Source organism: Embiotoca jacksoni, unplaced genomic scaffold (assembly GCF_022577435.1).
Source record: "Embiotoca jacksoni isolate LCO1_2020_lvr unplaced genomic scaffold, fEmbJac1.0.p SCAF_6, whole genome shotgun sequence".
In the NCBI taxonomy this organism is placed as follows: domain Eukaryota; kingdom Metazoa; phylum Chordata; class Actinopteri; family Embiotocidae; genus Embiotoca; species Embiotoca jacksoni.
The window spans coordinates 4,753,026-4,778,198 of NW_027185414.1; the positions used below are offsets into that span (position 1 = coordinate 4,753,026).

The 25,173-nt window shown below is 42.6% G+C and overlaps 1 protein-coding gene across 4 annotated transcripts in view; it reads left to right on the forward strand.

Moving 5' to 3' along the window:
- Nucleotides 1-1,133: 1,133 nt before the first annotated feature.
- LOC138213096 (tyrosine-protein kinase CSK) overlaps nucleotides 1,134-25,173 on the forward strand; it is a 44,736-nt gene continuing 20,696 nt past the window's right edge. The window contains exons 1-2 of one of the 4 annotated variants that reach the window (XM_069173960.1): nucleotides 1,134-1,369; nucleotides 8,598-8,692. The gene's annotated coding sequence lies outside the window, so the exon portion shown is untranslated. Of the gene's footprint in view, nucleotides 1,370-1,520; nucleotides 1,546-8,597; nucleotides 8,693-24,443; nucleotides 24,559-25,173 lie in introns of those variants that run through there. The other 3 variants (XM_069173959.1, XM_069173962.1, XM_069173961.1) reach the window with 3 other exon arrangements.

Here is a 25,173-nt window from a genome sequence, read left to right on the forward strand (position 1 = left end):
ATTAAATAGTTCTTATGGTGGAGGCTGTTTCTATAGTGACTCTTGGAAGAATATGAATACGTCATCCCAATTAGGTTATTACACATATTCTGATATTCAGCTGACAGCATGAAATTTTAGTAATAGTGCAAATTAAGCTATGTGCTTTATTTCAGCACAGGTAACTGAACATAATATTCTTCTCCACTGCTTTCAGTGTCATCAAATTAGCAAAAGGTTCTGTTTAGATACACTGAGCTCATCTAGGTCAGTGATGTTGATATATCTGGCTGCTGTTTTTTTTTTTAGTTTAATTCTAATTTAACAGGCCTTTAAAGTGTTTAAAGACACTTTGGCATATGGAATAACAAGCAAAGATACAACTAATCAAATTAAGCATGGCTGCATTTCCATTTTCGTGAACGTTTCCTTACTCAAGTACCTTTCTGGGCCTCTAAAATAGATGGGGGGCCATCGCGGTGTAAATACACACACCTGTGACCCTAATCCACGAGGATGCGCTGTTGCAGCCCCGTCATTAGTCACTAGGGTTTGTGGTCATCATATTTCCTTACAAATGACCAAATTATAAAGAGCACCTGAATGGGTGGACTTGCCAGGTAATAAATAATGCAGTCAAACCAAGGGACGTGCAACGATTGCGAGGCTTCCGCTGAATATAAATATTGTAAAACATATAGGCCTGATACAAAATATTGCATCTAAATATTTGAATCATACACATAACAAAAGCTTTACTGCTGCTAGACAGCTGTTTTTAATCACTGTCTGGGATCTGTGAGCAGCTCTCCCGTCACGAACTATCCTCAGGGAAGGAACTGTCAGTCAAAAACACCTGTATGGAATCCACACAGGTGTTTTTAAATTACCACGCGGCCACAGTACGACAAGACGTACGACTCGTATTTCGCGGCATGTGGTGTTTTTTTTTTTTAACCCGGCTTGAAACGCAGCAGGCGGCTGGCTGGCTGGCTGGCTGGGCTCCTCACACGAGAAGCCTCCCCCTCCTCCCGCTGTAACAAGTCCGCCATCGGTTGCCGGTCTCACCTGTTGGCCGCACGGTTGTGCTCGCGGACCGCTCGCCCGCCGCTGGCTGTGCTTATTCCTCCGCGCATGCGCCTTGCCGTTGACGGAGCGGAGCCCATTTCCTTCCAGCAGCAGGCCTCGCACAGCTTCAACACACACACACACACACACACACACATATGCGGACGAGACAGCCGTCAAAGCGAAGCCACGTTTGGGATTGTCTAATCGTTAAACCCCCCGCAAAACCTGGATGACCGCCGGCCGCAGGAGTCTTCCTCATGGGCCTTCATCGCTGATTTGCAGCAAACATCTGGTCCGACACCACAGAGGGGTCTTTCGGGTGAGTTGGCCACAGCGGACCGACTTGTTTTGTCTCGGTTATGCTGCTTGCTGCGCGGGGGATGGTTTTCAGGATCGCGCCCGAGGGGGATGTCGTTACTCGGTTGTGATAGTCGACTCCGGCCGCGGCTTTTCTTCCCGGTCACCGGCAGCACGAGAAGCGCTTTGTTGTCAACGGTAAACCCGGTTAGCGTTAGCTGCTAGTTAACGTGCAGTGAAACGTCACGAGACCCATTATCGGACACTATTTGGCGTTATGCTAGGTCTTGCCGGATTTTTTTTTGCCCCCCCCCCCAAAAAAAAAACAACAACAAAACAACAACAACCACGGGGGTTTGACAGGAGAGCAAAACGAGGTGAATGTTAAAACTGTCTGCCTCGTTCGTTAGCTCCAGTTATGTTCGTGTTATGGGCGATTTTTGCGGCTGTGCCCAAAACCTCCTGGTCGCCCCCTTTTCTGTCCTGTGATTCCATAGTCGGACACCTTGGTCGTCTCTAACGCCTTGTGGTTTTGACCTTTTTTTTGTTTTTTTGTTTCGAGTCTCTCCTCTGTGACACATTGAGGTTCATCACTGCTGTGAAGCCCACATTTAAAACCAGGACTCGTTGTGTTACAGGCGGATGCGCCGTTATTGAGTTTGGATCAAATGTCCTGTAATTGACTAAAAGGTTCAGCTGGTGTGTCGTTGATGTAATAACCGTGTGCATATCAGACTTGTGGAAATACGATGTTCTGCCCTTTTTGGGAATCGTTTTGCCTCTTGCTGGGAAATAGGGACGACGGACACGCAGAAAGGATCCTGTCCGATAATGGACATAGTACGTGTGTCCTCCTCCTCCGGGACACGGGGACACCGGGACACAGGGACGAGGTTCAGCCCCTTGTCTTGAGGAAACATCGATCCATATCTCTCCTCTGATCACGTTCATGTGTCAAACACAGTCCTGATCATTTTTTTTTGGTCCCTGCTTTTAGGGAACGACCCGCAGCTGCAGCAGAGCTGTCCCGTTGATGATGACAGCACATATTTGTGTTGTGGTGCTGCTCTGTTTACCCCGCGGGGAAGTCGTTTTTCTCTGGCTTGGCTCCACAGGGTCAGAGGTCAGGTTGAGCTACAGAGCACCATGTAGGAGCTGATCCGGCTCCAGTGTCTCTGCTCCAAGCGGGGTGGACCGTCGCAAACTTGAGTTTTTTTGTTTTTCCGTTTAAGGAGTATGAAATGTATTATCGACAGCTTTACACTATGTTGTCGGTAGGTCATTGAGTACACGAGCGTGAAGCCAGCTGTCCCTGGAGCTTTGGCATTGTTTGTTCGTTGGTCCCTCCGACGCTTCGAGGTGTCTGTCTGACATGTACATACCTTTGCAAGCCGCGGCATGACTGACAAAAAGCATCTGTAGCATATTGTCACTTTACATGGTGCTCCCATGGACTGCTCTGCTTTGTAGCGCGGCGTAATCAGCGCCGATCTTACTGCCGGGCTGTTTTCAGGGAACAAATCTTATGATTAGCGTATTATCTCCGTGCCTGTGCTTGTTATCGGACATGTTAGCGTGTTGTGGTAGCTCTGAATCTGAAATATCATCTCTCCAGATCTTGTTGCCAATTTTAATAACTGATTGCCTCGGCAGGTTGGACCAGCGATTAGCTTTTGCATTGTAATCTGGATAGAACCACTGGCAAAAGGCCTGTCTGATTACATGGATGGTTGCATGAACCGTTTGGCTCGGTTCTCCGTAGGTCCTTTGCACTGTGTTGTGTGGAATGTTTTAAAGATGACTCCATGAGTTTGATTTGAAAGACAGAAAACAACAATCGGGTAAAAGATGATTTGTCCTTTGTTTGTTCTGCTCCCACGTAGTTCTGACATTTTGATGCTGTTACAGTGAGTGCAGAGTGCTGATGAAGCATTGTGAGAGCTTTGGTTTTCTATTAGAGGAATCTTTTACCAGGATTGGTTGGAGCGAGGTGGGATATAAGGGCTTCATTATCCCCAGAGGAATCTACTGAACCCGACTGCAACATGTTGGGGATCCATATGCTGTGTCTGTCAGGTTTAATCTGCTGCTGGTATATCCAACATAGTCCCTCGGGGGTCTCTGTGCTCAGACTCAAGTACGTGTTTTATTTTGCTGTAAGTGTCATTCTTCCATGAACCTCATTTCAGCCCCCAGCGTAATGTAGCAGGACTCTAAACTGACTGAGGAGTGAGACTGTGCAGCTCTCCATCTGTTAAGTCTGATCCATCCAGGAGCCTCACAGATAAAACCCTTAGACCACACTTAGTTCTCTCCTTCCCTATCTCCTCTTTGTCGATAGCTCTTTCCCCACATCACTGACTGATGGCTAGTTCGCAGTAGGCTAATCGAGGTCTGGCTTGACGAGGACTAGAGGTGACAGGACAAGTCTGCAGACCTTACACGTCGTCTCTCTCCTGTTTAGCAATGAGTTATTTGTGGGGGGGTTCTGGTCTAGTCGATCCTTAAAGCTGAGAGGAGCTGAGCTGTGCTACTGTCTTATGTTAAGCTTTGAGCCTGGCTTATATGCTCAGCAGGGAAGTAATAGGTCCTCTGTCTGTACACTGACCATCTCATTGCACATTTGAAGCCCGTCCAAGGCTCTGACCTCGACACAATGACCGCGTTTAGCTCTCTTTTTTATTTTTTTTTCCTCCCCTCCAGACCCGACTCTCCAATGCCTACTGCCTCTTTAATCAGCAAGTGCAATAACAGAGGGATTTATTGTGGTGACTTTGGTGCAGAGCTTAACAGTATACTGACACTCATGAGCAACAGGACATCACAGATGGTGCAAGACATACTTTGCAAAGCGGGCTGTATCGCATCTCTGCATAGATTCATTCAGCATCATTTATTTCATGGTTGTGTGCATTTCAGCCTCCTGGTGTGGTGTGTTAGTAGCTGGAAAATGAACGCGCTTGCAGCACATGACTCTATGTACCCAAACAGACACAGAGTGCAGTGCGATGTATTTTACTGTGTCTGATAAGGTGCGTGCAAGCTCTGACTTGTGCATTTTTATTGTAGACCTTGCAGGATGCAAAGTGGCAAGTGGTGCCACGGTCCACTTGTGTAGGAAGGGTGATGGAAAGTGAAACAGGCAGCAGATCTGCACTGCACCTGCGCTGCACCTGCGCTGCTTCCTGTTTTTAAAGGCTGTAGAGACAGAATAGGTGCAGCGTACAGCTCTACTGTACACAACTGTTTGGGAAGTGTACAGCGGTTTCATTGTCTCTCAGCTGATCAGTGATCAAGACGTTCTTTGTGTAGACACCGGACGTGACTGTCTTCCTGGCTGATTCCTATTAAGGATATCACTGCTCATCATTCTCCTAATCAGATCATTATTGGTATTATGAAGTTAATATCAATACTGTTTAGGGCTGTCTGGGCTGCAGCTGATGATTATTAGTTGTATATATTTCTGATTTTCCTCTTGATTAGTCAGCTAGTTTCATGGTACACGTCAGAAATAGTGGAACCAATGGTGAAAAAAGTCTCCAAAACCCAAATTAATGCCCTCAGATTGCATGTTTTGCGCAACAATAATTAAAAAATTACATAAATTGAACTGATTTTTATAAGGGATGCATAAAGAAAACCCAACACTTATCACATTAGAGAAGACAGAATTAGATATATGTTCAGCACTTCTACTTTAATAATAAATTATTAATCCATTATCAAAATTGTTGCAGATTACTGCTGACTCATTTATTAATGAAATGGGTCTGACCGCTGTGACTGTCATATCTGTGGTTTGTCTGTTAATTCTCAACCTTAGCAAGTCTTCTAATGGAAAATTTATTTTAGTTGGTAAAAAAAAAAAAAAAAACCTGCCAGACTGCTCTTGGGAGGAAAAAAGACCACAATCATCATCCCTTAAATGTTTTTTTCCACTGTGTTGTCACTCCTGTATCTTCTGCTCTGGTCAGCACCTGCTGAGTTGTGATGGAGGTGCCCCCCTACACACACACACACACACACTTCCCCCCACACACTTCCCCACACACACTTCCCCACACACACTTCCCCTCCCTCCAGGCGATCCCTCCTGCCCAGCAGAATAGTGGCATTGTGGCTGCCATCTTGCATGCAAACTCAGCGAGGCCTCTCCATCTGGGCAGCGGCTGGAGAGCCCCTTGAGGCTTCTACCGCCACGCCTGCTGGCTATCTGCACAATGTAGGCAATGAGGAGCGCTGCAGGCCTGACACATGCCTTAGTCTTTCACTACGCCCACAGGCTGCAGAGATTTCCTACGGAGAGCCGCTAAACAAAAGGTTGATGATAAGTCCAACATTTTAGCATTTCTAGGAGATGCCATTTTCAGACAACTTCATATTTATGAAATATCTGGTTTCTTGTTTCATTGTTAAAGTGTTGCTACTGAACTTGTGGTGGTATTCATATATTGTTTTGTGATATTGGATTTAAGAGGTAATGGTGTCATAAAAGGTGCCTGGCGATGACCCCCACCAGTTCCCCCAACCTGCAGCTGAGATGTTTCATTATCTACAGAACCATTCTTCATCCAGAGGTGATCATTCAGAAACAGCAGCGTGAATCATTCTTTGGGTCCAAGAAATAAATACCAAGTCACCAGCTTTGCTATGACCTCTTGGTACCTCCTCATCTTTCACTAACTACCCTCCTTGTGTACCGAGAGCTACCTCATGGTGCAAACCAGCATGTGGTTTGTTGTTTAAATGACAGGTCGGCTCCATGACATCATTCTCTGTTTTGGGTTTTGAAAAAGCTGATTTTGACTGGAAACTCCAGTTTTCTGTTTTGTTTTTTGAGACAAGTTCTGTGTCAGTTAGTGTGTCAATAAGATCAAATTAGCTTCTCATCCCACACCACGTCTGAGCATGTTCAGACTGGCGATAATACATGCATGATTGTAGTGAGTATAATACACAGTATACCACCTGTGATTGGAGAACCAAGTAGTCTTGTAACAATGGAAAGTTGATACCACAGATTTTGCCCTTGACATTGTCAGCTGGCTCCTTTATGAATGTACACACTGTAGACGGTGCAGACTGTATATCAATATTAGAGTGCATTGATAGGGATAATGTCATGCAGCTAGATGTATTGCAGGTATATGACATGATTCATGTGACATGATTTCTGTTTTGGAGCAAGAGACCTGTGCCCCTGTTTGTTGAAATAACTAATTGTCTTAATGTTAGATTTACTTACCATTATCTCACTGATGCTGAAGATGTTTACTCCTTTGGTATTGACATTTGGATTCGAGTGACGAGGCCCTTTTGGTACTATGGTTTGTTACCCAGCCCTTAGTGAGCTAGTTATTGTCTTGACATAGGTAAGCTTCAATTGAAAAACGAAACAACTCTTAATACATGTCAATGGCACTTCTATAGAGTTGGGAAAAATTATATATAATATAGCTTCAGGTCACTGTGATTTGCAGTGGATTTAGATTCGGTATACAGTCTGGTATACAGGCCATTAGTAGCAAATGAACAGAGCTTTTTCAGATCAGGTGATTTTCACCCAGAAACTCTTTGTAATTTAAAGTACTAGGTCACTGATGATGTAGTAAATACAGTCCTGTGTATCTCTCTCTCTCTGTGATGGATATTGACAGTTGTATCTTTATCTTGCACTGCATTGTTTGATCCTTTGTTGTGCTCTGTCACATACTCACTGTGTCAGGCACATCAATGAAGTATCAAACTGATATGTGATCTCTGGACATGAGTTCCCCAGCCAAGCAGGAAGTGGACTGTAACAAAGACCTGTGCCAACGTGCTGTTTATATTTGGGACTTCCTCTGGGGCCTGTTACACAAAAGCAGAATTAAGATATCCAGGATAAGAGAGAAAAGCCTGGCTTGACCTAGCCCAGTCGGAGCATCCTGGCTTAATCCGTTTCACAATTGCCAAGCCTGACTGATCAGGTGCGGCTATTTCAAGCCAGGTGTAATTTATCCGGATAAATGCGCATTCACGTCCGTCTTCAAAAGACCACGAGGTAGATCACAGATTCACTGACGTGAAATGGAAAAGAGGCGTGTCACATGCTTAAATCTTAACGGAAGCATACGAGGAGGAAAAGGACAATAAATGAAAAAGAACACTGCTGATTTCATTAAGGAGCGTCAAAAGGTGTGGCAGACCGAGTGGACTGACCAAATGCGTAGTTTCCTAAAAATAAACATTTACCGACCACAAATCTGAACTAAAACTGTCATAATTCTATAATGGAAGGAGTTATTGACTCAAATTATCAGTTGTACACATTAATGCCTTAAAAGTGAGCAGAGGAAGTTAATGTTACTCGAATTATTGGTCATCAAGATTACCAACCTTTCTTTCTTTCTTTCTTTCTTTCTTTCTTTCTTTCTTTCTTTCTTCTCTCTCTCTCTCTCTCTCTCTCTCTCTCTCTCTCTCTCTCTCTCTCTCTCCCTCTCTATCATTAAGAAAAGTCGAGGGGTCCAACCGGTCCAGAAACACCTTTTTCCATCAGAAAGCCCGTATGTGTTTCATCATCGATGATATCATCAAGAGCATGAGACTATAAAGGGAGAAACACCCATCTTTTAATACTTTGTTTCCTTCATGACTTAATTTAAAACACCTTTGCAGCTTTATTGTCTGTTTCTAATCATCTCAAGAATTGTAATAAAATCATGATCAAGACTCAAGTAATAATAGTTTTCATAAAGGTAAAGTTATTGTATTATTTATTTTCTAGCAAACCTTCCCTTTAACAGGGAATAACTGTAAGAAATTGGTTTCTGATCAGAGTAAACACTGACTGAAAGGCACCAGGACTAAGGAAGCCTGGCTGATAGCCTGGCCTGGACCAGTTTCACAGAATAAATCTCCATGGTAATTTATGTGCCACTGCTTTTGTGAAACCGAACCAATTTTAATGAAGCCAGGATACCTGGATGATCCCGGTTTAATCCCTTACCTAGGTTTTGTGAAACGAGCCCATGGTTACCTTCACTGTCTGATCAGTCTGTCTTCCTGTGCACAATACCTGTGTGTATAGAACAGTTATACTTAGGCCAATATGAGGGGGAAGGGGAAGTGGTGCAGTCAGTGTGATGATGTCAGATGGTGTCTTTTCTCCATTTATAGAGATTCAGTGCTGCTTATTGTGACTTCCTGAATACGAAAACAGGATGAATCACTGATAATGATAATAACAATGAATCTTGTCTCAGCAGGGAGGCTCCAGCACTGCCTGTTTTTATCTGCCCTCCCGATGCACTCCAGAGTAGTTTCTGTGCAGTCGAGTCATCGGATGCTCTTCAAAGACACGGTAAATGCTTCTGCTTTAATGATGTCACATAGAGTGCTGAAAGGTACCTGATCTACGTCTACTCTGATACAGGATTTTCTTTTCAAGGAAGTTTTGACTTGATCTTCTCTCTGTGTGGAAGTTCCCTCAGGCTATCTTTTTAAGAAAAGCATTATCTTTTATCCTGATGTTTTCAAATTAGACATTAATCAAGAAGATCTGTGCAGTGCAGTGATCTGTGCAGTGTAGTGATCAGGTTGTTGTTGTTGACGTAGCCTACATCTGGGCCTGTTTGTGATACTTATTGTAAGTCGCTTTGGATAAAAGCGTCAGCTAAATGAAATGTAATGTAATGTAATGATACAGCAGCTGATGATTTACTGAAGAGATTTACTGAGAGGTAGGTAGTAGCTGGATAGATGAATGCATGTAGAGATGAATGGAGATGGATTTAGAGGTGGCCGTCTACATTCTTCATTCACGGACATCATAGGAGCACAAGAATTTATCTTTTTGTTGCGCTTAAGTTCATACTCTGAATAATGCTGGCAGCTAAAATGTAAAATGAAATGTTTTGCCACTGAGGATGGTGGCATCTTATTTCTCACCAGTCCCTGACAATCAATATGTTTGTTATAGCATCATTGATACAGTACAGTATTGCAATAATTTGTGTGGAAAAATTATATACAGAGACACCAAGTGTTGGTATTTTATTTATACAGTAAATAAATACATTTGTTTTGTGCATGCAACATTTATGACTGTTTTAGGGCTGGGTTTGTCTGCTTCACAATCCCATTTTTCTGCAACACAAAGACTTGGAGTGAGATGAACAGACTAAAGAGTGAAGTCTTATTAGATAAAACAAAAGTTTTCCTTTGGGGACAGAGTTGGTAGTTGGAAAAAAGGTAATAAGTCACAGTGTACATTATTGCAATACTCAGAATATCAGAATGTTTTACATCGCAATAACATGGTATCATCCATCCATCCAACCATTATCTATACCCACTTTATCTTGAACATGGTCACAGGGGGGCTAAAGCCGATCCCAGTTGACATTGTGCGAAAGCGGGGTACAACCTGGACAGGTCGCCAGTCCGTCACAGGGCCAACATGGTATCATGACTTATGTATGCTGAAAATAGCATATTGTGGGGCCTGTGGTGATTCCCACCCCTTTAGCCAACATTATCTATGTGGTAGTCCGGCTACAGTTGTCATACAATAACTGTATGTAAAAGTATATCACTTTTAGACATGCAAACAACTGGAAATGCAGACTGTGCTCATCTTTGGGAAGCTGGTTAGGGGTGATTTCCTTGTTGCTGCTGTTACTGGTGGGACAGCGTGAAGGCTTTTTTCCTCTCGGGAAGAAATTTGACCTCGTTAACCAAGTATAACCACAATTTCTGACGCTACCTTCTTGCACAGCCTCACTGAGGCCACACAAGCCTTAAAAACATCCTGAAACATAATATGCAATAGTAGTAGTAGTAGTAGTAGTAGTAGTAGTAGGATCATGATTATCGTGATTATCTGTTGCTTTTTGCACTGAGATCTTTTCAAAGTTGTAACAGAAATGGCAGCAGTCTCAGATTTTGGTATATTGCTCTAAATAAAGCATGTTAATAACACGTAGCAGTTGGAGAGTGATACATCAAGGACCCAAAACACTATGACCACTCATGAAGGGAATAACTTTGATCATCTTGTAACACAAATGCATGTAAAGGTCTGGGATGTTGAGTGAAAAATTTAAAAAACAATCATCCGGCTTGTTATTGTCACAGGTTACTAGCGCAATTATTGTTTCCATGGAGTTGATTAAAAATATTTGACTTTTACTGAACACAGCAGGAGAACCGTTGAATGTTAACCACCATCCAAACAGGTCCCTCAAAATAAAATATGAAGTTTCATAAAAGTGCTGTAATACAATAAATATCTTATCCAGGATAAAATCTCTCACCCACACTGACCTGTGCACGCACATGTTCAGTCACTCACACAGATCATTTGCTGTTCTTGCTGATGCCCAGACCATGGTGGGGTCAGCATCGGAGCAAAATAAAGCCACCCGTCTTAAGTTTCTGTGGAGCTCCTTCTTGAGTCTCCCAGGAATGTAAGAATGTAGCAACCATTTAGGATACGCGGACCCCTCCCTGCGCACTAATTCAGCCTTTTTCAGTGTATCAGGTGACGGGCAGAATTTGGATAAATGTCAGGTTATAGCTTATTTTTGTGGTTGTGGCCAAATACACATGTAGCTCAGCCAGGCAGCCCGATGACTTTGTATTGTTATTGGCACAGGGGGTGCTTCATGTTGTCACTATGATGTTATTGCTGTAATAAAACGCCATTCTGTTTATATTCTCCTGTAAAGCAATGTTCTCAGAGCAGTCCTGGACACTGTCTTTTCTATGGTTGTATATCTGTGTGTAGTCAGTGCTGATACATTTTTAAGAACTTTAGCTTATGTGCTGTGACATGCAGTCTGTAGTCAGGATGTTTTCTCTTTATTCCGGTGTGTCCTGTGCTGTATATTCCTGTGACCCGTAAACCATGTGCAGGGCGGAGTATCGTTACAACATCTTCAATACTGGTTCCTGAGCAATACTTTTTTCAATAACGATTTTATCAAATCCATTTGAAAAAAAAGAAAATTACACATTACGGTGTGACAGGTGTGTAGCCAAAAATGTGTTTTGAAAAGAGTTCAATAAGGCGTTCTGATGTACGATATACCTGGGCTGAAAACGAGGGGGGTTTTTATCTATGTGGGTGGACCCGCCTGCCCGTCAGTGTTGATGTAGCCATTCAAGTTTGGTACACAGTCCTCACCATGTGTCACTATATATGTTATGAAAATGAAGATTAGAGTCCTGAACTAACTTGATTACAGAAAAGCAATCAACAGTAATTTTGATAATCACTCAATTGGGTCATTTCTCAAACCAAAATGATATCAACAGTCTCTTGTTCCAATTTTTTTAACATTACTATAAATTGAAAGGTTTTGGCTTTTTCAGGAAGACTTCAGCATTTTAAAGATGTCACGTTTTTTGTGTGTCTTCGGAAATTGTATTTACTATTTAAAACTAAAGAAGATTGTGTGATCTGTGTTCAGTTGTCCAACATTTGATTTCCCTTGGTATGAAGTGAGGACGGACTGAGTGCTACTCTGAGTGGCCCATAAATACATACAAAGTGTGAACCTTCCCGGTGAATGTGCACATTTAACCTGACGAGGTTAAAGAAATAGTTGGGACAGAAGTATATACAGTACAGTACAAAGATACATGTAATTGTTCCGGGCCAATGTTTGAATGATACTGTATGTAAGGTCATTTTATATAGCCCTGTGTACACAGACTTGTCTTTGAAGCTGCGTGCCTGTCCCTGCGCTGAGAGAGTGAACGGGGTTCATCACTGCACACGGTGTGCGTCAGGCTTCCATGAATTTACTGAAGAAATCCCTGAGCTCTGCTCTCTACAGCAAAGATTTGCTGCTGCTGCTGCTGCCTCTGCAAACATTGGTTGTGCATTAGCAGAAAATCTCCTCTGTGATGCCTCTTGTGGGCCTCACTGTCTACTTGGGTTTTCTCACCCACACCTCCACTATCACCTTCTCACCCAGTGTCCTCCAGGTGGAAACAGACTCTGCATGTGCTGCCCAAATGCAGTTTATTCAGCCTACACATCGCTGTGCAGAAGGCGCACACACGGCTGAATGTTCTCTAAGTCTGCGTGATTTAGTTCACGACAGGCTTCTCGTTGTGTTTTCTGTTTGAGCTGATGTTGTGTTGCTTTTTCCTGCTCAACAATAGAGACCGCTTGGCAGGTTGTGTTGGTTGGCTTTCTGTGTGGGGAAGCGCGGTGGTTCTCTGCTTTGATCTCGAGAAGTGTGGGCTGTGTAGGAGAATCTGCCTTGATGAATAAGGCCTGCGTATGTGCACATGATGTTGCTTGCATGTGAATCGGAGTTGTACGTGTGGTTTAATAAACTAGGGCAATATGTACATGGTGAGATGTGAATATTTGCTTCAGTGTTTCCCCGTCAGCCTCAGACACATTGAGAGCGACGTATGACCAGTATATACAATGTTTAACGTTACAATCAAAGCAGCATTATGCTGATGTACATCTGTCAGTTCTCCTCTCAGCTAATTAGGCTATATTTCCTAACTTGGCCTATGAAAAGAAATCATTGACCTAGTTAACGTTGTCTCTTGGGTTGTACTATTGTGGATGAAACTGTAACCACTATTAACTGCTAATTTTAGTAGATATTTGAAGGGTAATTGTTAACGTCTTTCATCGCTCAAAAAACAAAATACTTCTCGTTGTTGTTGTTTTTTTAAATCAGTTCATTGACATTTTTTGCTTAATAAAGACCTTTTTGGAGTGTTTATTGACAATTTTAATGATATTTTTTTTTAATCATTAAATCTGAAATGGTGATGTGACATGACAGTGGCATCAAACCAACAGCAATGTTTATTCCAAATAAACAATTTTTTTTTTGTGCCAAAACTATAAAATGCATCAGCCACTCTGCATCACAGGAGTTCTCTAATGGAAAACCTGCGAGACGCTCTGGATAGAGCAATAATTTCACTTCCTGTCAGTGTGTGAATATGCATGTGTGCATGTGTCAGATGTCTGCACACACACACACACACACACCGTACGTGCACACGCGCACACACTTCCTGCGTTGGAGCGCACGCACGTGGTTCAGCCGAAGCGGACACCCCACCGTGAAGAGTGCCCCACAGTGTGCTAATGCAAGTCTGTGGTTGTGAATTAATAATTCAGAGTCCTGGCATCGCTGGGTGGAGCCTCTATTATTCATGGTTGGCATTGGAACCGACAGATGAACTGCTGTTAATATTAAGGACCGGCAGATCCAGTCCTCGGCCAAGAAACCAGGCAGACTTCAACATTTTCATGTCTCCATCCGCTGTCGTCTCCACCCACCGCCCCTCTGACTCCTCCTCTTGCGCTGTGTCCTTGCTCCCCTGATCTCTGTCCTCTCCATCTGTGAGCATCTTTTTCTCTCATTTTGTATTATCTGGATCTCTCTTTCTACATCTCCGAATGTCTCTTTCTGAGTATGTTGTGCTGTGTCCGTCCCGCTCGCATTTTCATTCCAAAACTCTGTTAGTTAAAAGGTAAAGAAATGTCATGTTGCAGAAAACAAATTTATTCAGCTGGGTCTAAAACGTAGCTCAGAAATATGGAATATAATTGTCAGGTAATTCAGGCAATGTTTGGTTTTGCGGAAGATTTGGAGCCCTGTCTTTCTGTTTAAACATAACAACCTGATGAGTGTATCTCCTTTTTTATAGCTGTGTTTCTGTCTGTCATCGTGTTCTCTCCTGGGAAACCGGGTCTGTCCGTGTCTACCTTGATTTTTGAGGCTGCCATCCCTGAATCTCTTTCCTTCTCAATTTGGGGTTACCTACTGAGCAGGTAATCTGTATAATCTATTTTGAGCAAAACAGTATCATGTGCAATTTGAATTTTTGTTTTTCGCTCCTCCTCCCCCCCCGTCTCCCCCGCCTCCTTATACGCTTCTTTCCCTCCTCACTCTGTTCTTTTTAGTCCTCTGAGTCTGATTTTCCTCTACGTTGTCAGTGCTGCTGCCACTGAATGCTTCTTTTATTAGAGAGATTTGGAGCTGCAGTTGCCACTAATGCCGCTGCCGTATTGTACCAGCACCCTGCTGAGGCTTCTTCTAATGACATTCTTTGTGTCTCCATGCTCGTGCTTTGCCTCCCCGTCTCCTCTGCTCTGAATGGAAGAGTTGTCATGCTTTGCCATCAAAGGAGGAAAAGAGGCAGTGAAAGCAGCAGGCGGTGTCAACCCCTCCTCTTCCTCCTCAATTGGCCCCTCACCTCCTGGGATGTTTGAAGCCACTTGTGTATGTATGTGTGTGCATGTTTGCGGGACAGCATACATTAGGCCATGGCTGAAGAATGTGTATGCATTAATCCAAATACTTTAGTGTTTGTTTGTATTTTGCCAGTGAGAGACTGAGTCTCCCAGAATCCCTTGCTCTCTTAGCTCTCAACCTGCATCCCAAACCTCCCATCAGCACTCGGACAGCTTCCTACTCTTATCTGCCTCCACTCGTCATTTTGCATTCAGGCTGATGTAGTCCTCTGTCATCCTCGCCTTCTGTTCCACTCTGCAGTTTAGCACAATCACGAGTGAACTTTCACTTGCATCTCACACACGATAGCCACTTAATTGATGCAGCCAAGTCTGTACAGCAGCTGCCCCACCTAAACATTTACATACACTCCGCTTTTGGGCCTGTTTTTGCTTTCTCACTTAGTTTCTTAACCCTGATCACCACATAAAGCTATGATGGGCTCAATACCAGCCATGTCCTGATCGAGTGTTTTTGCCCCCAATCAAGTTATTAATTATTGAGTATCTGCTGATTCTTAGTCCCAATTCTATACTTGGATTTGCCTCGTTAATACAGCTTCAATGCACACTTCAAGTTTATTAAGATTATTAAAATCAAGCCAATGTAAATGACAACCAAATAGGTCTATAATGCATTTGGAAAAATTGCTTGCTGTTCCTTTTTTTAAAATTTTCATTTATATATATTTTTTACACAATTGCACTTCGTACAACTCTAGATTTCATGTTGGTTTTTTTTTAAACAATATAACCAAGCAATAAAACTAAAATATGACTTTATAAATAGCTCTTATCAGTTCCACTTTGAATTGTGCAATACCTTAACTTTAACATTCAGTCACAGCAAATACTAATCACAATTCCACAGTGTCACAATTACCTGAATGAACTCACTGTATTTCTTTGTGGGTTTTTTTTTAGCTGCCATGACTAATCAGTAGTATTGAATGTAGCTCTGTTACTACCGCCTCGTAAAACGCTGACAGTGCACACATTTAAATTGGCTGTTGTGCTGCTTTTTTTTCCCCTTTGATTAAGCAGACTGTAACTCAGTATAGCAGATACCAATCAGTTACAAAATGCCTTGTTTGGCCCCAATACTGATCTTTGATATCAGCTCTGGACATGCCTTCTCAGTACAGTATCATTTATAAGTCCCTTGCATCTCATTTTCTGTTAACTGTAAATTCATTATGCATTGACTGTGCTGGTGCAACTTTATGTTTTTGTTATCACCAGCATTGCCCCTAAAGGGACTACAGCATACAATAAATGCGTGTATCAATTATATTCTGTATAGTCAGCAGAGACCCATAGTGTTATGTTGGGTTGCTCGTGGTTCTTCTAATTTACTATGCATTTGCAGTCATTGTTTCATTTTTATTCTCTGACATCAGCTCAGAGTAGGTTGATAAACTGAGGAGAATTAAATTAATCTGAATTTAAAGTGTAAAACACTGATTTGTCTTTTGGCGCTCAAGATGAGCACATGATCATAAATATCATTATGGGATATGTAGGATCAGTATGTTTTTTTTGCAGCTACTTTGCTGCTAGAGACAAAGAGACAGGATATGTCAGTCTAGGGCAGCTTGAACACATTGTTCAATCTGTCTCTGGCAAGCTTTCAAACTAAATGAAAACACAATTTTAAATTGCTGATCTACCACTTTAATATATCTGGTATCACTAGCTGAACCTTCACTCTTTCTCTGATCGAATAAGCCTGTTTTTTTGCTCATGCATGTTCTTCTAATAATGCAAAAAATACAGCATACAATCCTGGAACCACCACCAAACATTGTCCAATTATAAATGGGGAAGTCCTGTAAGAAAAATAGTCCAAGGAGGCACTCTCCCAGCAGGCAGACTCTCCAGTGCCTCCATAATGTATGCAATGATGAAAGCGACTGCAGCCTGCCTCCGCCTGCATGGATATTGAGAGGATATAAATAGCCAGGCGGCAGGCCTGGATGAGTGTGCGCTGAGACTGGAACCGCAGCACACAGAGCTCAAACAATAAGCCGTCACCGCTACCCTTCCTTCCCTCCGCTTTCTCCAGTCCAGCAGCCTCCCCGAGCTGGAAAGGGGGCGGGGAGCTTCTCTGTCTCCCTCTTCCTTTCTTTCAACCACTTCCTGCCTCCCTGCTTTTGTAATCTGTTATCAGTGGCAAACCCGAGCCTGTGACTTGTTACGTCAGGGAGGCAGGCAGCAGGGCCGTCTCCCGTCTCCCCACCTGCCGGTCCGACTGACCGACTGTGGTGTGAGAGGTTTCTCTGTCCCGCTGCTCTATTTTTTTATTCACTTGGATAAAAAATATGGGTCGACGGCTGTGGATTCGACACATGCATGACTCCTTTAATCTAAGAAAGATGACTTTTTTCTCCCAATGTTATTTTCTCTTATTTGTTAATTCACTTTATCCATTTCTCTCGGTTCTGTGCACACACGAGTTTAATAGCACAACCTTTATCTTGTGTTGGCCTGAATTAAATTTCCTACATTTATTTCCTTTCTTGGCGTTCCTGGTCACATTCAGGTCTTGTCTTGGTGACAAATGATTTATGTAACTGATTCTGGCTGGATCTATCCGTCATGTCTTATTCTTGTTTATTAGATGGAGCAGAACAAAATGAATGTTTGATTCAGTAAATCAATTGAGGGGTTGCAGTTTCAGATGTTTTCTTGTTCTCTGTAGGACTTTGGTTTAGATCTTGGAGCCGGTTGTTGAATCTGTTTCGGGGAAATATCATTAACCTTGCACCCACATCCCCAACAATTAACAGTAAGTCATATCGAATGTCCCTGGTGCAGCTGCTAGATGATGCTATAAATCTGTGGTTGAGTTGAGCAGCATTTTCTAGTTAAATAAATGTTTAAAAAGCCACAGAACAACCTCAATCCAAAAGACTCCAACTCTCTGTCTCTCAGTTGCTGCTGAATTTAAAAAAAGAGTTTCTGTGGGACAGTGAAAAGAGAACCTCAGCTAAAAAAAGGTGAAGATGGTTAGAAATGTTTCATGTGGCAGATGGCAGAGGGAGCCGAACAGTCGAAATGACAGAGCGAGCCACAGCCTCTCTTAACTTCCTCACTCTCTCCTGCCTCTCTGCTCTACTTGAGATTTCAGTGTGCCCTCCAAGCACCAGTTTGTGCCAGCTTCCTCCTCTTGAGTTCTCCTCGGTATAATCCGAGGATCTCTTTCAGGAGTGAGAACCAGTCCGTACTTGTGTCTGAGCTTTTGCTTGTAAACATTCATGCATTTCTAATCTTTGTTTGTTGAAAGGGTTTTAGTGCTGTGATTAGTGGTAAATTAGTCCTGCTGATTCCAGCTCTTGTATTTTTAAGTTGCATAACTGCTCTTACCTGCTCAGGAGCAAGACTGCACAGCCAAACAAATATAAAACATGGGAACATCATTCTGAACACATTTCAATAAAGCAGCAGTCAAATTTCATCCGTGTAAAGTCAACATGGAGGCAGTATTGGTAAAATCATCTATCAAGTTATCACAGCTGCAAACTGGTGGTCATGTTTTGACTTGCCGTGTTTGGAGGCTACGGTACATCACTTTATTTGCTCAGGCTGAAGTGAGGTAGACAATAATGATTATTATTATTATTATTATTGCCGGTTAGCACTGCTAGCAGTGTGAGATAATAAAGCAGCTAAAAGCTAACAGTGATGTCTGAGTGACAGCCGGGCTGATGTGGGTCTGGGTGGAATGGACAAAATCAAATCACAACATACTTTTGACCAAATACCTCAATATCAATATTGAAACAATACTGTAGAGATTACTGCAGATGCTTTCACAAAGTATTTACGCAATGACATTTTTAATATATTATTACCAGTTATATGGATATGATGACTCGGTGTGTAAAAGCAAATAATAGAGCAGCTACAACTGTCTGGTAATCTCAGAAAATAACATCACTTTAATGTAATAAAGCCTTTAAAACCAGGGGGAGGGGAAAAAGATGACGTCATATCCCAAATCCAGCATATCTTTACGTACTATGGCCACAATTATCAGTTTTAAAATCAGGTAACCACTTTGCAAAACAAAGACAGACTGCCACTTAGCAGAACCCAAGATTAAGGTCCTGATCAAGATTCAGACTACAGCATAAATATATCTCAACCTAAAAGACATAAGGCGTCAGGACCAAATCAGAAATTGCCCATGAATATATGTATGTAGTGTATTGTAGTTGATGTCAATCTGTTCCGCATCTTGGGTGCCTCACAACATCTCAGCTAAAAAGACAAGAATCTCAGAAGAGAACCGGTGTTGTATGGTGATTTTTGCCTCGACTCCTGCACAGAACACTGTCTGTCAGAGTCATGTGATCACTGAAGCATGCGGAGACCCAGTAGTGACGGCATGCTGTGGTGGGAGACGGCTCGCCCAGATGAAAAGGACACGAGGACACCGAGGCTTATTAAATGTCTGGAGAAGCTGCTTGCTTCTCTGGACACATCATCTCTCTATTTGCACTAATTGAAGCCTTCTTCCTGGTTCCTTGTGGGGGGGCCTCACGGCACATAGATATACAGACATATGCACAATGTTGCAAATACAGATGCAGAGACAAAGACATACACACCCTAAATGCTGCCTGCTGCTATGTCTAATATATACCACCCCCCCCACACACACACCCATTAAATTCAGCTGAATTGCATTGTCTATGCACTGTTGCTCTTTTTTTATGTTCAATACAATAGTTAGATAGCGAGTCTCTGTGCCTATGTGTTGCTGCTGGGTTTGAAAATCTAGAAGTTGTTATAAAAAAATATTCCTCCAGTTTTTTTTCTGATGTTGGGCCTCTCATGGAAAGACTGTGTTGTCCTATTAGATCTGCTTCTTCTATTGAACTGTCAGCCTGTTGGTCGGGCTCTATGTTGTGATTTAATGAAGACACAGTCTGGTTGGCTGCAGGCTTTCAAAGGTCGCCTGTGGTCCGACTCGCACTTTTTCTTGGTTTGCACTAAAAAAAACACCCTTTGAATGTCTTTTGTTAATGTTCTATTTTGCATGATTTAATATTGATGGGGAAAGCCAAAGCTCAATCTGAGAGGCAGAATGACCATTAAGAAGAGGGGTTCATACTGTAACTAAAAAAACAGCACTGAATCTGTCCTGGTAAAAACAGACACCTGCCCTCTCCTGCTAACAGCTGCAAGTCTGTCTCAGCTGAATATGTAAACTGTAAATTGTGTTTGGTGTCATAAACAGGGACAGACACTAAAATGTGTTGTGTGGCTTTTATACACACTATCTGTAGTTGCATATTTCCCAGCTAGGAGTATTGCATTTGTTTAATGTTGGTCATACACACCACCCGGTTCCCCTTATACATGCCCATCATTGGCTGCAGCTAAAAGTCTTGCTGTCAACTACTTTATATACAAGGAAATGCGATGCAGCCACGAGTCATTTGTTGTTGACAGTTTGAGGCTGTCCACTCTGCACAGCCTCCAGCCCTCTGAGCACTTTTTGTATACTGTATATTTGCATACCCAGTAGGGCACATTTCCATATTTTTCCGTTTCTTTTCACCGCCAGTTTCTCTACAATGCCAACTCTGTACTGAGCATCAGTCACGGTTCGATAGTCATAGCTGCACGCTTCTTGATGCTGTCATATTAATTCCCTGAGGGGAAACTTGTTGTCAAGATTATGTCATATGGATTGTGGCTATACAGTACTGTAAATAAACCTTCTTAGCTCAGATATATCACGCAAACATAATTAATGTTCAAATTACGTTATGGTCCTTTTTGAATTGTAAGTCGTATATTTCAGTAGCTTTGTTGACTTCCCTCCAATCTCCCAAAAACACAAGAGGTGTGATTTAATAAAGACTTAATTGTGATTGTTTGTAGAGAGACGTTTACCTTGCCTGTGTCTGTACAGCCGTGACCAAACATTCACATCATGCATGTCTGTACATAAGCAGATGTTTATCTTTGTGTCTGCACCCTCAGTTGGCTTACCAAACTGTGGCTCACATTTCTAAAACAGGACCGACACCCCAAGGCAGACAGTCAGACACCTGACTCTGATCTGATGTGACGTTGGCAAGGCTGAAAGCTGTCTTATTGCACAAGGTTTATTCCCTCCCCATAATATATTTTACACTCTGCGATGACACGTCACATGGTGTTAATGGTTGAATACAGGGTTCACACTTGTGGCCTGAATTTCAAATCATATTTAACTCTGCATTCCCCAACTTGTTGGCCATCCTGTGTGTTCTCCTCAGTATGAGTGCATGTGAGAAGTAAGACTAGGGCTGGGCGATATCATCTGAAATACACATCACAGTTAATTGACACATTTACCTCAGTAATGATCCTTGTCTTTTTTTTTTTTAGGTAATCTTGTACAAAAAAATCTATCCTTAAAGAGTTATTTTCAAACAGAAAATCATGGATTTGGACCCCAAGTGTCTCTTTGCACAGTAAAATCTCTGCTCTCGTCCTCTACTGTCTTCATTGTGTCACATTTTTTCATAAATATAGCTGCTTTGCATTTCGCAACAGCGGTGCTTTCAAAATATAATAGTTTTTGTTCATGGTGTCACGTTGGCAAACACCATTTAATGGACTGCTGTCTCTGAAGAGAAGTCCTCAGGTTAGATATGCAATATTTTGATGTTATCTATTTCTCAGCACTTTTTGTGACATTGTCAGATTTGAGATGCTGAAACAAAATGGGTCGTGTTTCCATTTGGAGTGGCAACTTTTTTTTTTGTTGTAGTTATTACGTGCAGCATTTTATTCTGTATCTGTTTACTGGAGCTGAAGGGCTCCCAGAGGGACGTGACCTCGTCTTTTTTCATCTTCCAGCTCTTCTCATCTGCACCCGTAGCTGCTTCTCTTTCTGCAACACTGGGATGATGTTTGTTGTCATGGTTGTTCCTCAGTTAAATTCTGTTAAACTGCTAACTGCGAGATTGGAGGGAGCATGCCACCCACATCTATGTGTGGATGAACGCAAACAATGTTTGCGAGCAAATGCTAATTGTTATTGATTGTTTGTTTGTTTGTAAAGCTTTAAGTTTTTGGCAAATTGAAGCAGCATTCAAGCCTTAAGGTTAGATTCAATGCATATTTGAATGAAAGAATTTAAGTTTTAAACACATCGATATGAGTTAAATTGGGTTGGTTAGAAATCATAATATCAAAACATAGCTGTTAATGTCAGTTCTTTTGAGAAAATAGAGAAAGAAGGACCAGCAGACAGCTGCATTGTGACAAATGTGAGACCCAGGAAACAGTTTGTGTTGTGTATGAAGCTGCCTCTGCAGCATATTGGGTGGCATTACTTGACTAACCAGACATGGAATTCGATGGGAATGTTGTTTATTGGATAATGGATATAATGCTGTCCTTTGTTGAGTGTAATGCAAGCTGTTGTTTAGCGCTGACTCAGCAAATTGAATTTCCTTCCGGACAATTAATGACATTCTGATTTAAAGAGACAAACATCTGGACCAGGCGAAATCGTCTCACCGAGTGGACTTTCACGACCTCTCGCTGTTACCCTGTAATCTGCAGAGGGCCCTGGGCTCGCCTCGGACCAGAGACTTGTGTTTACATAACCCGAGGCTCTATCACAGTACTTTCAGAAACCGACAACAGCTGTTTCAGTTAAACACCAAACTTCTCTGGTGATTTCTGTTTAAGCTTGTATTCATCCAGGGAAAGCTGACGGAGCAACAATCAGCTAAACATTCTCACAGTTGCTTGCACATGGTAGGTGTCCAGTACAAACAGCGCTGGGATTCTTGGACGGAGTGTCGGCCAATAAGAGTTGGATCACAGTGTAAGATAAATGTTCAAAGTTGTAAAATGGTACTATGGCAAAAAAAATATTGGAGAGTGAAGGCTATTCGTTCCACCATGAGATAAATCTTAGAGCTGCTCCACAGAATAATTTGCCATTATTAGATTGCGATTTAAGCTTTTACATCGAGATGAACTTAATTCTAGCAGCTTCAGGACTCTGGATGGTGGTGTAGTATGGAAATGAGTCAACATTGCTTTAGGTTGAGAGGAAACGTAGGATTTTGCACAGTGCACTGAAATATTAATGTGGTGAAACAAGATCACATGGATATACAGTACATGTTGATGACTCACTTTAATCTGGTGTCATCAAAGTGCAGGAGGTTGCAGCAGGAGATGTGATTCACAGACACTTGTGCTGACAATTTAGGAGGAACAGGATTTAACACACAATACTGGTATCAATAAAAATGACAGAACAGTTGTAATATTACTGTCATCTGGCATAGCAAAGGAGAAAAAAAAGCAGCGCTACATCAAAGACTGGTGATACATCACTTAGTGTGTTGCCATGACACTGTTAGCAGCAGCTCCTGCCACACGGAGGAAGATTATGGGGAGGAGGCATAAAGAAAGAGTTACATTCATGTGTGGTGTGAACCAGAATGCTAAATGTGCTCAGTGATATGAAACATTAACACAATTCTCAGGCGGAGTTCAGAGCAGCAATGAAATAAAAAGTGCGCAGGTGAGTCTGGCAGAAGAGTTTAACTGTTGCTGCTCATCATCACATCGTCTGCCAGCGGTTTGTATCCAGCCCAAACCAGTCTGCTTGATGCCAGGGCACACGCACGCAGGTCGAGTGTTTCTGCACAGAGTAGGATTACGCTTATTCTGTTGTTGTAAAATCCAGTCTGTCCTGACGTTTGACAAGCCTTCAGGCTCGACTCCCTGGTTTTTGTTCCGTCCTCTGATCAGTGCAGCATCACACCCAGACACACTTAGCCCGTCGCTTATTCTTCGTTGTCGTGTTGTCGTCTACGTTTCTGCAAAGATATTGAGGAAAAAGTAATGTTCAGTCACATCCCACCCTGTGGACCTTCTTTCTCAGTTTCAAACATGTATGATATCGCCATCGATTCCTTTCTGTGTGTTAGAACTGGATTGTGCTCTGTGAGAAGTGCTGGTGTGAGTTCTACACAGTCATCGCTCCACGGTCTACGATAGGAAACTGAATTGAAGAAGTCGCAGGCCCTCACCGAGCAGCACTTGACTAACTTAAGGAGACTGATGTGAGCAGTGTGATGCTGAAGCTCTTGAATAGCTCGCAGGCATTCCTCAGCACTGGAGAGAGATAAGAATAGCACTCTCGTGTCTCTGCTCTCGTCTCTCCTCTGTTGGCGAGCGAGTGCGGCTGTGGGTTGGTGAGCCGCGCTTCTCTGTTCCAGCTCTGCTGCTTTAGACGTAAAGAATGGCAAAGGGGAAAGAAGCGGGTCCGCTCCGGGTTCACCAGAGCAGCCCGGCCTCGGATATATTTGGCTCTGTCAGTTTGCATACAGATCTGCACTGGTCTGCAATTAGGCTGTTTCCTGTTTGAAAGCAGGATATGGTAGCGCTGTGAAGCTCGGCCATAGATGCTCTCAGGGAGAATGCCAGCCGGCAGCCCGGCCTTCTGAAGGAGATGCAGCATTTTCATGGAGCTAAAATTACACGGAGCACGAAGTTACTTAGTAAGTAGGAAACGATTGGCTTCCGCTCAGTGGATAAAATGTTCCTGTCCATGAAGTGGAATCAAAGCGAAAGCTATGGGCTCTTATTAATTATATCCACGCTAGATATGCAGGGAAATCAAAGGGAGGTGAGAGGTTTAAGAACACATTTTCAGCTCAGATACTTGGGCTACGAATTATATTCACCTTGTTTTGTTCACTGGTTATATTGAGCTATTTTGACTTTACTTTCAGGGCAGTTGTCGTCGGTCTAAAGGCTGGCAGTGACCAGAGTGCTCATGTCCATATTGGACTGCAAATACAGCCCCTCCCGACCTCATACGAAATGCTGGAAAAATATGCGTCAGCTACTTCCTCCTTCTCACTCTCCACCCTCCCCTTTTAACTTCCTGTTCCCTGGATTGCTCGGAGGTGAGATGCTTTGAATGGAGGCTCCTGTGTGGAGACCCTATTCAGTTACTGTTACATCTCCAGACTATTGTAATAACTAGTATGCTGATTTGTTGCTGTGTCTTGACAATGAAGGATTAATATAGTAAAAAAAAACCTGAAAGGGCGTTAAGGCAGTGAAGAGCTGCACTGAAACACAATTACATTCACTTTCCAGACACACAAAAAGACACTGATGTGGGCACACGTGTAAATACTCACCCACTCAGACACACACCAGCATACTCAACATTGTTTCATTCACACATCTCAACACATTTTATCCTCTGGTCACACAGTAAAACACCCGTGCATGAACTTCTTTATACAGTACATGCTGAATCTTCCTGTTCTTTCTCTGCCTCCATCTGTCTGTCTCTCTCGCTCGCCCTCCTCCCATTGTATCAAGGTCACCTTTAACAGACTACCAAATGGAAAGCGAGATGCTGAATAGTGGGCTAATATCAAAGAGCCGCCTTCTCGTTTACAGCCTCCGAGTTTCAGACTCCAATCTTTGTAACAGCCCCCGATAAGAGAGTCTTATCAGGAGGTAACTTCATTTGTCAAAGGAAGTAAAATGATACACTGGGAGGAAGG